Source organism: Bison bison, unplaced genomic scaffold, assembly GCF_000754665.1.
Source record: "Bison bison bison isolate TAMUID 2011002044 unplaced genomic scaffold, Bison_UMD1.0 scf7180017864012, whole genome shotgun sequence".
In the NCBI taxonomy this organism is placed as follows: Eukaryota; Metazoa; Chordata; class Mammalia; order Artiodactyla; family Bovidae; genus Bison; species Bison bison.
In genome coordinates, this window is record NW_011494584.1 from 231,958 (window position 1) to 242,372 (window position 10,415).

General features: G+C 37.0%; 1 protein-coding gene and 1 pseudogene across 1 annotated transcript in view; one reads left to right on the top strand and one right to left on the bottom strand.

Moving 5' to 3' along the window:
* Positions 1–10,415, bottom strand: part of FSTL5 (follistatin-like 5) — a 773,393-nt gene that overhangs the window by 39,475 nt on the left and 723,503 nt on the right. The gene's annotated exons all lie outside the window — the stretch shown is intronic.
* The window catches only part of LOC104984396, a 9,431-nt pseudogene continuing 2,561 nt past the window's right edge, over positions 3,546–10,415 (top strand).

The following is a 10,415-nucleotide window of genomic DNA, read 5'->3' on the forward strand; positions in this document are numbered from 1 at the left end:
ATTCTTGCCTTGAGAACCCCATGAACAGTATGAAAAGGCAAAATGATAGGATACTGAAAGAGGAACTCCCCAGGTCGGTAGGTGCCCAATATGCACTGGAGATGAGTGGAGAAATAACTCCAGAAAGAATGAAGTGATGGAGCCAAAGCAAAAACAATACCCAGCTGTGGATGTGACTGGTGATAGAAGCAAGGTCCGATGCTGTAAAGAGCAATACTGCATAAGAACCTGGAATGTCAGGTCCATGAATCAAGGCAAATTGGAAGTGGTCAAGCAAGAGATGGCAAGAGTGAACGTCGACATTCTAGGAATCAGCAAACTAAAATGGACCGGAATGGGTGACTTTAACTCAGATGACCATTATATCTACTACTGCGGGCAGGAATCCCTTAGAAGAAATGGAGTAGCCATCATGGTCAACAAAAGAATCCGAAATGCAGTACTTGGATGCAATCTCAAAAACGACAGAATGATCTCTGTTCGTTTCCAAGGCAAACCATTCAATACCACAGTAATCCAAGTCTATGCCCCAACCAGTAACTTTGAAGAAGCTGAAGTTGAACGGTTCTATGAAGACCTACAAGACCTTTTAGAACTAACACCCAAAAAAGATGTCCTTTTCATTCTAGGGGACTGGAATGCAAAAGTAGGAAGTCAAGAAACACCGGGAATATCAGGCAAATTTGGCCTTGGAATACGGAATGAAGCAGGGCAAAGACTAATGGAGTTTTGCCAAGAAAATGCACTGGTCATAACAAACACCCTCTTCCAGCAACACAAGAGAAGACTCTACACATGGACATCACCAGATGGTCAACACCGAAATCAGATTTATTATATTCTTTGCAGCCAAAGATGGAGAAGCTGTATACAGTCAGCAAAAACAAGACCAGGAGCCGACTGTGGCTCATATCATGAACTCCTTATTGCCAAATTCAGACTTAAATTGAAGAAAGTAGGGAAAACCACTAGACCATACAGGTATGACCTAAATCAAATCCCTTATGATTATACAGTGGAAGTGAGAAATAGATTTAAGGGCCTAGATCTGATAGATAGAGTGTCTGATGAATTATGGAATGAGGTTTGTGACATTGTACAGGAGACAGGGATCAAGACCATCCCTGTGGAAAAGAAATGCAAAAAAGCAAAATGGCTGTCTGGGGAGGCCTTACAAATAGCTGTGAAAAGAAGAGATGTGAAAAGCAAAGGAGCAAAAGAAAGATATAAGCATCTGAATGAAGAGTTCCAAAGAATAGCAAGAAGAGATAAGAAAGCCTTCTTCAGCGATCAATGCATAGAAATAGAGGAAAACAACAGAATGGGAAAGACTAGAGATCTCTTCAAGAAAATTAGAGATACCAAGGGAATATTTCATGCAAAGATGGGCTCGATAAAGGACAGAAATGGTATGGACCTAACAGAAGCAGAAGATATTAAGAAGAGATGGCAAGAACACACAGAAGAACTGTACAAAAAAGATCACAATAAACTGTGGAAAATTCTGAAAGAGATGGGAATAACAGACCACCTGATCTGCCTCTTGAGAAATTTGTATGCAGGTCAGGAAGCAACAGTTAGAACTGGACATGGAACAACAGATTGGTTCCCAATAGGAAAAGGAGTACGTCAAGGCTGTATATTGTCACCCCGCTTATTTAACTTATATGCAGAGTACATCATGAGAAACACTGGGCTGGAAGAAACACTGGACTGGAAGAAACACAAGCTGGAATCAAGATTGCCGGGAGAAATATCAATAACCTTAGATATGCAGATGACACCACCCTTATGGCAGAAAGTGAAGAGGAACTAAAAAGCCTCTTGATGAAAGTGAAAGTGAAAAAGTTGGCTTAAAGCTCAACATTCAGAAAACGAAGATCATGGCATCCGGTCCCACCACTTCACGGGAAATAGATGGGGAAACAGTGGAAACAGTATCAGACTTTATTTTTTTGGGCTCCAAAATCACTGCAGATGGTGATTGTAGCCATGAAATTAAAAGACGCTTACTCCTTGGAAGGAAAGTTATGACCAACCTAGATAGCATATTCAAAAGCAGAAACATTACTTTGCCAACAAAGGTTCATCTAGTCAAGGATATGGTTTTTCCTGTGGTCATGTATGGATGTGAGAGTTGGACTGTGAAGAAGCAGAGCGCTGAAGAATTGATGCTTTTGAACTGTGGTGTTGGAAAAGACTCTTGAGAGTCCCTTGGACTGCAAGGAGATCCAACCAGTCCATTCTGAAGGAGATCAGCCCTGGGATTTCTTTGGAAGGAATGATGCTAAAGCTGAAACTGCAGTTACTTTGGCCACCTCATGCGAAGAGTTGACTCATTGGAAAAGACTCTGATGCTGGGAGGGATTGCGGGCAGGATTAGAAAGGGACAACAGAGGATGAGATGGCTGGATGGCATCACTGACTCGATGGAAGTGAGTCTGAGTGAACTCCGGGAGAAGGTAATGGAGAGGAAGGCCTGGCGTGATGCAATCATGGGGTCGCTAAGAGTCGGACACGACTGAGTGACTGAACTGAACTGAATGTAATCATAACTCATTTTTTTCCCCTTGATCTATTGGTTTTGCATCTTCTCTCTTGGTTTCAGGTCTAAGCTTCATGTGGTATAATAATAGGTATTGTAGCTCTAGATCCTCTAGGCAAATGTACACAAAAACCAGAAGTCTCTTTCTCAAAAGCGGCAGCAAAATGGATGGATTCTGAGTGGGTTACATGCCCATGTTTGAACTAAATATTGTGGCCAGAGAGAATCTGGGAATCTTTTGGTCTAAGCCTCTGGCAGGTGCTTCACCTCACCAGTTAGTAAGTGAAAAAACTTATGCAAAATTGAGACCTAATACGAGGGCAGGAAGAGCCTCTAGCAAACTAATGTGCTTAGAATCACTCTGCAGTAAGTGTGATTCACTAAATTTGAATCTATGTTCTTACAGTTTCAAAGTATGAGTTATTTTTAAAAACAATTAAAAAAATAATACAGAAGCTTATTTACAAAACAGAAACAGAATCACAGATTTGGAAAAATAATATATATATATGGTTACTAAAGGGGAAACATAGAAAAAGGAGGAGTTTGGAATGAACATACACACACTAGTATATAAAAATAGATAATTAACAAGGATCTACTCTATAGCACAGGGAAACCTACTCAATATTTGGTGATACCTTATATATAGAGAGTCTAAAAATGATTTGAATCATGTATATGTATAACTGAATCACACTCTGTATACCTGAAACTAACACAGCATCATAAATCAACTACATTCCAATAAAATTTTTAAGACAATGTAACTTTTATTAACTCTAGTTCCATGCATATGTATAAATGAAACAAAATCTAGCCTCAGTTTCCTATTGGAACATAGCATAGTGTCCGTCATATGAATAGATGAAGTTTAATACAATCACATGAAATAAACAAATAAACTTGCTGTCAGGCTGAATGCCTTTAACAAGAAGTACCTTCTGCTTGAGATTTTGGCCACTCCCAAAAGTCTCGGGGGATTGGGGATATAGTGTGCATGCTGAGGCTGCTGGAGTTTGTGGTGTTCATTCTATTTGCCGTCACACAAGCAGACAAAGTAGCCAGGCTTTGGCCTCAAAATCACTGTTGAACAGATGTGCTGTGGAAGGGGAGACCTGATCTTTCAGAACAATATCTACAGTGTTGGCTCCAGGGCTACATGAGACGTGGACTTGCCTGATGATTCCTCCCTTCCAGAAGACTTCAGCATTGTCTTGGGAATAATCAACATTAAATGGGACCGGGTTACTCCTGCTAACAATGTCTCTTACATCATGGCCCTACATCCTCTCAAGGCTGGTTATTTCAGCTTCACCTCAGCAACTATTCCTTACCTGGCTCAAGAGGATAGGCCCACAGTGATGGTGTTTACCAGTGCACCTGAATGGGGAGGAATCCTGGCTCAGCATAGTTGAATTGTAGATTTTTCCCCCATTTTTTCCTGGACTGCGTAGCTTTCCGGGTTATGACTCTCCCTTCAATGGACATCCACCTGCAGTCATGATACTCCAGCAAGAGGAAATATGACATCCCCCAAACCAAAAAAATAACTGAGTGGGGCTTCCATGGCTCTCCCTTCCCCAGAAATTCATGTGCTTTCCAGACTCCCAAGGGTATCTCAATGCCATCTCTTCTCCCTTAACCCTTGGCCACCTTCTCCTGGGTCCTGCCTGCTCTAAACCAGAGTGAAGGATCATGGGGGAGTCTGTGAGAGCCTCCTTGGTTCCATCATGAAGCCATACAAACAGGAATGCCTTCAAAAACTACCTTGATCCTTAGGCCCTATGGTATACCACTGATGTGTCCTGGGGTATGTTGCTGGCAATGTGAGTTCTCTCCGGGGTCCAGAAGCAGGCACTTTGGAGACTGCCTGACACCACTCCCAACCCCTGCCCTCCAGTCTCAAAAGAGAGTGGAAGATAAGATGAAACCTGTGGGACCCTAGGAGGCTACCCAGTGTCTGTACTGCCTTAGGAAAGCTCTTACCATATGGGGTATTCTAATAAAAACAAATGCCACCATGGGGGTAAAAAAAAAAAACAAAAACAAAAAATCAAGATGTAAATTTTGAGGAGAATGCCATCATAAATGACAAAGGTATAAAAAAAAATTGCATGAATTATAGAGTGCTTGAGTTTAGTCAGGAGATTGATATAAATTAAGAGGATCCAAATCAGGATCAGAAAGAGCATTTTAGACAACATGAATAGTTACACAGAAACTATAAATACAGATACTTTTAACTTACAATGTGGTTATGGAAGTAAATACCACAAGTCAAAATGAATTGAATAGCCCTAATGGCACCCCACTCCAGTACTCTTGCCTGAAAAATCTCATGGACGGAGGAGCCTGGTAGGCTGCAGTCCATGGGGTCACTGAGGGTCAGACACGACTGAGCGACTTCACTTTCACTTTTCGCTTTCATGCGTTGGAGAAGGAAATGGCAACCCACTCCAGTGTTCTTGCCTGGAGAATCCCAGGGACAGGGGAGCCTGGTGGGCTGCCGTCTATGGGGTCACACAGAGTCGGACACGACTGAAGCGACTTAGCAGCAGCAGCAGCAACCTACCAAAAAGTATAGCTTAATCTGTGAGAAGGAAAGTGTTAGTTGCTTATCATGTCCTACTCTTTATGATCTCATGGGCTGTGGGCCACAAGGCTCCTCTGTTTATGGTCATCCAGGCAAGATTCCCCAGGCAAGAATATTGGAGTGGGTAGCCATTCCCTTCTCCTGGGGATCTTCTTAACCAAGAGATCGAACCCAAGTCTTCTGCATTGCAGGCAGATTCTCTACTGTCTGAGCCTTAAGTTCAGCTGAACTTAAAAGGATTCAGAACACTTAACTTTGACCACAGTGGGCAAAATTATCTGACACAAAGCCTATTTTATAATAAAGTATTGAATATCTTATGTAATTAATTAAATATTATACTGGATGTGAAAGAGAGAATGGTTGCAGAATGGTTATGAGCGTGTGAGTTATTTACCCTCAATAATGGTGGGGCTAACTGGGAATCATGAGAGGGGATTCCACCATGTATCACGATCCTGGGAAAAGAGAAACACTCTAATTATGTTTTCTACTAAATTTCTCTCACTTTTACCCCATCTAAAATTGAAAAATTGTTAGTCTGGATAGGGGCTACTCAGGTTCCCTTAACTGGACCATAGTATGTTTGCAGATCAGTCTTAGGAGTTAAGTCTGCTGAAGGCAATAGATTCAACATTGTTCGTTATTGTTGTTATTATCATTGGCTACACCCCATGGCACGTAGAACTTCCCTGACTGGGGAGCAAACCCTAAGTACTATAATGTCTTACATTCTAAGATAGTGCCCTCTGCAGAGGAAGCATAAAATCTTAACCACTGGACCACCAGGGAAGTCTGGCTTCAACATGCTTTGGACTTAAACTATATGCAATAGAAAATATGTTAAGGTTGCGTTTTCCTTCCAATGCAGAGTTGCATCACCAAACCTCTAAAGTTAGGAAAAAGAGTCTAGTGGTTCTCTGGTGAATTGAAGTATGGAGAAAATAAATATGGAGAAATAGTAAAGGAGTAGTAATTTTGTTAGCAACATGAGAAGATCAACTTAGGGCTGGGTCTAGAGACAGAAGAACATGTTAATAAAAAGATACTACAATGTTAGACAAGAGCAAAGAACAAAAAACAAGTGCAGGGTCTGCGCAGCTGAGTTTTGTTGTAGCAGAGGTACACAGAAGTGAGAGACAGGAATGTTTTATAGGTGACATTAGGATAATTTGCAGAGCACATTAGCTAGATTTTACTCAGAAAGTGAATAAAGGACTTGAGTTCTATAATGTATTGAGTGCTAAGGCACTGAATTTAGACAGAACAGAGTTTATAGCTGGTTCCAACACTTATTAGTTAAGTGATTCACCATATGTAGAACAGGGATAAAAGTTTATGGAGCTGCTAGTTTTAAATGAGGGAGTGCCTAAAAATTCTTATTTCATTGTCTGGTTTATAGTAAGTGCTCAGTGTTTGTTAATTACTATTAAGATATTAGACAATCACTACAATAATAAGAACAAAACTACACCTAAGCCATACAACCTGAGGAGGTGTACATGATACAGCAACTCGGCCGAATCCAGAAAATTATACTGTAAATTCTATATTAAAATTAAAAAAAATTATAAAGAACCACTTTAAATGATTCTTGTACATAGGACAACAGAAAAGTTAGACATTACTGATGAAACTGTTAAACAACATAAATAAATGGTAGTGGGTTTCCTGCATTTCCAGAAAATTTCTCAAATGTCTGGTCACTTTTCTTTAACATTGTTGTTCCTTTATTTCTTGCTAAAATTTGGATTCATTTCAGTGTGTGCCTTAGGAAATCATCTGGAGTTTATCATAATAAAAAGTCTGAATATCTTTAGGCTATTTATCTCAAAGACTTATATAAAAAATTAAGATATTTTGTATTTCACTTGTATAAATACAGTAACAAAAACTGTTTCTCTGATAAATTTACAATTTTAATAATGGCTTTATGAATCAGAATAAATATAATTTATCTCTTTCCTATAAATCCAAATGCTACAGTGGTTCCAAAAGTGTTTTCAAATTTTAAAAGATGGTAAAAATGGATCACTTTGAAATTAGATAAGGGATAGAAGAAGTATACCAAAAGGATTATCAACATATCTTAATTTCATGTTGGTAAAGCACAGATTGGAATCAGGAAATAAAAAATATATTAAATAGGTTAATGTAACTACTTTCATGAGGTCATTGATAATGATGATATCCATGCAGCATATTTATTAATTCAAAAAACATAAAATATTAAGTTATGGAAACAATGTATATCTCAAATGACTGTTGCCAAATGGTTTATATTCCACTCTACTTCTGTTTATTAAAAGGCATTTGTGTCCAAACAAATCTTTTTGAATTAGATCTCTTTACTTCTCATTGTAAATGAAAGTTTGGATGGAAGTAGAGGTTTTTTAATGTTAAAAAATGACAAGCAAATTAAGTTTACACAAAATCAGGAAGGCATATTTAGTCAATATTAAGATACATGTGCTGCAGTCCATGGAGTCACAGAGTCAGACAAGACACTTAGCAACTGACAACAACAACAAGGATACATGTATCTCTGATCTATTAAACATTTCTCAAAATCATTTTTATATAAATTAATCATTTATATTCAAATTATTTTCAGGTATCAATTAAATTAGTCTTGTCCATTTTCTTTAATTAAAAATTATTCAGAGTTCAAAAACATTTTGTTTATTTGATACAAATTTTTAAAGCAGGATTTAAATAACATATACTTTAATTAAACAAAAGCAATGTTTCCTTTTACTCAAATTGATGAATAATTTTGATTTATGTTATTAAGGAAAAAAGTCTAGATTTTTTAGCATTTTCTTGGCTTAGTTACATAAATCAGCAGCTGCTTTCATAGCATACGCAAACTCTGATTCCCTTTTGTTACAAAGACACTAAAAACTATATTTACATTTCAAAAATTACATAAATATAAAAATAAGCTGCTACATCATGGCAAAAAATTAAATTATTATAATTTTATATTGGTTTTCTTGAAAATCAGATGTCAGTATAGAATAAAAATCTACATATTTCATTACCTGTTCCCCTTTCAAAATAAAAAAGGCAAAAAAGATAATGTTTCCATAGTATAGAAAAAAGTTCAACTAAATACAGAAGAAATATTAGGCGTACTAAATAGTTTTAAGAGTCACTTAAGGCAACAATTATTTTTATTTCCCTTGAAGCTGTTTTTATTAATCTTGTGAGCCCTGTATACCCTCCACCATGCTGGTGTAAACACTGAAGAATAAGACCCTTGCCGTTTGATGTTTGTGACCTACCATTCTTCATGTTATCACCTGGTTATGTGAATATGTCTACTCATGGCTGATGACAGACTAGATTTAATAGAAGATTATTCCACCAACTAATTTGGTAGGTTCTTTTGTTATAGTTAAATAGGGCTTTCTGACATCCTTTTCATGTCCTTCAGTTCTTGCTTGAATCACATCTCAAAGAACTTTAAAAACTGACATCTTGCTGAATGATTTTTTTGCAAGAAATAGAACACTATAACATAACAAGTTAATGTTAACAAGTGAGCATCTTTAATTTGAAAGAAAAAAGGAATCTATTGGTCTATATATTCTTTGATTGACTCATTAGTCAAGTTCTTCTTCCTACACAGGTAACCATAGACAGGCTAAATTACAGATTTAAAACAAAATTAAACGGGTACAAAATGTTAAAGTGAATTCACAGGAAATAGTTTTTACATAGTTAAAAACTCTTGTAAATAGTTTTTACAGCCTCAAATTATTGTAAAGATAATATCAGTGCACCCAATGTTGTCCCTCTACAGAACACCTACCATTACCACTAATTTTACATTTAAAATAATTTTTCTTATATGGCAAAAAAAGAGAGAGAAAATATGATATATATATGAAATAAACATTTTAGCAACATTCCCAGAAACTTTCTAAAATGTTCTACTGACTGCTATCATTAATTTATGCATGTGCTCTTAAAGATAAAATTATTTATTTAATAGCATTGCTTTTTGAGCCACAGTTGGGGTCTTTCATTCAAAAGGCAGTTTTTTTTTTTAATATACTTGTATTTAAAGTTTTAACATTTAAAAAAGATATTTCTTCAAGTAAAAATTCATGAATTCATAAAATTAGATGCTATGGTAAAATATATCATTTTGCTTCAACAGGAAAATAATAAATCCCTTTAAAAATAGAATTAAAAACCTCAATATTGTTTTCTATACACATTTTACAAGAACTAGTTAATGCTTTATTTGCTTCATTCAAAATATTGTTTTCTAATCTATTGCATTTACTTATGAAATAAGTCCTGGCAATGTGCACATTAGATTTACATAAGACATTTCTTAAGTTCTCAGGGTGAGCTCTGTCCTCATCTTGTGAAGTATTGCATTGTATCATATCTTGTGATGTATTTCTTCATGTATCTTAATTGTTATCTGAGTCTGTTTTAACTGTCAAAGAAACCCAAGAAATCTAGACAGTCTATTATTTACTTGTTTAGGGTAAAGTAAGTTTGTTTTACCATTTCCAGCAAAACCTCAAATCATATGGGACAGAGGAAAAAAGTATGTGCAATTGTGCTGTGTATACATCGCAGCTGGACTGCTCTGTGTTGTACGGATCACTTTGATGATGAGTTAGCATAAGGACCTCTGAGGGAAGAAGCAAGAGGTATTTTACTTTGCATAATAAAACTTGAGAGGCAGATCTGTGATGTACAGTGTTTCTAAATTGCATGTTATTAGTGTTCCATTGATTTCTTCAGTAAAAAATGCTTTACTTTTTTTTTTTTTCTCTAATTTTATTTTATTTTTAAACTTTACATAATTGTATTAGTTTTGCCAAATATCAAAATGAATGAATCTAGTCAGAGGCTTTATTAAAATGTAGAGCTTGGAGTCTGCTAGTAATACCTGTACAAAACTTTTCCTTTTTAAAAATAATGAAATATGTATATTTCAAATATACCTTGCTTTTAAATCCAACCTGGAGTTCCCTTGTGGCTCAGCTGGTAAAGAACTCGTCTGCAACACGGGAGACCTGAGTTTGATCCCTGGGTTGGGAAGATCCCCTGGAGAAGGGAAAAGCTACCCACTCTAGTATTCTGGCGTGGAGAATTCCATGGACTACAGTCCATGGCATTGTAAAGAGTTGGACATCACTGAGCAACTTTCACTTTCACTTGTTTCCCGTATGACAAAAATATTATAAGGGATTCTCAGTCGTGTCCGACTCTGTGCGACCCCATAGACGGCAGCTCACCAGGCTA